The sequence below is a fragment of the Cibotium barometz genome, chromosome 32 (genome assembly GCF_041138505.1).
Source record: "Cibotium barometz isolate CiBa-2024 chromosome 32, ASM4113850v1, whole genome shotgun sequence".
Taxonomy (NCBI): Eukaryota; Viridiplantae; Streptophyta; class Polypodiopsida; order Cyatheales; family Cibotiaceae; genus Cibotium; species Cibotium barometz.
This window is the reverse complement of record NC_141077.1, coordinates 13,116,483-13,117,465: the sequence shown is the minus strand read 5'-3', so window position 1 is coordinate 13,117,465 and position 983 is coordinate 13,116,483.

Below are 983 nucleotides of genomic sequence, written 5' to 3'. Positions count from 1 at the left end.
CACACACACACACATATATATATATATATATACACATATACATATACATATACATATATATATATATATATATATATAATTATTTAATTATTTTTATTCTTCATTTTCATTATTCCCATGACTTACACGTGGCACGTTAGGGAAAGAAAGAATTCCCGTGCCAAGTTCGGGAGAGGAAGAAAGAGCTTTGGTATAGGTTAGGGAAAGAACTTCCAAAAAAGTGAGCGCAGACGATATATCGAAGGGGAAAATGAAAGCTAGGTTATGGTTGCGCCACTTAGTTGATTAAAAAAACATAAAATACCTATTTATAGGCTTCAAAAAGGTATGGACTCACTAGCAGTACGGTAGAGCAATTGGTGAAGCGTGTGTGTGTTTGGGGTAAGGTCTCGTGATCGAGTCTTGCTTCCAGCTCTTCCGTAAGGACACTGCTTGGTACAAATAAAAAATCTCGCATTACAAAAAAAAGGTATGGACTTAATGTAACTTCACCATCCAGCGTCCTCCAGTCAATTAATGAAGGCTTGTCTGAAGTTTCAAGAAGTGGGAAAGGGTCAAGGGAAGAAAAGGTAATAATGCAGGAAGATGGTTGTCATGAAGACATTGGAGGGGAGATCGGGCTTGTGTGAAATGGTTGTGTGGAGACAAACTTTGTATTGAAATACAACATACTATGAGAACCTAATAACACAAATCAAACTTACAAATCTATTGTGCTATAATTACACAAATCAAACTTTCAACATACTATGAGAATCTAAATGCTCAAATCAAACTTATAAATCTATGGTAAATATTATATTTACAACAAAAGTATTCTTCTAAGGAATAAGGAGAAGAAGTGTGTCAACTCTCTACCCACATAAAAGTGTGGTTATATTTTATATAAATATATTTATTTATACATGTACATGCACATATTTCTTGTGTGTACAAAAAGTGTGTATGCACATTTGTTACCTATTAATGGAATTTGTTTTGTT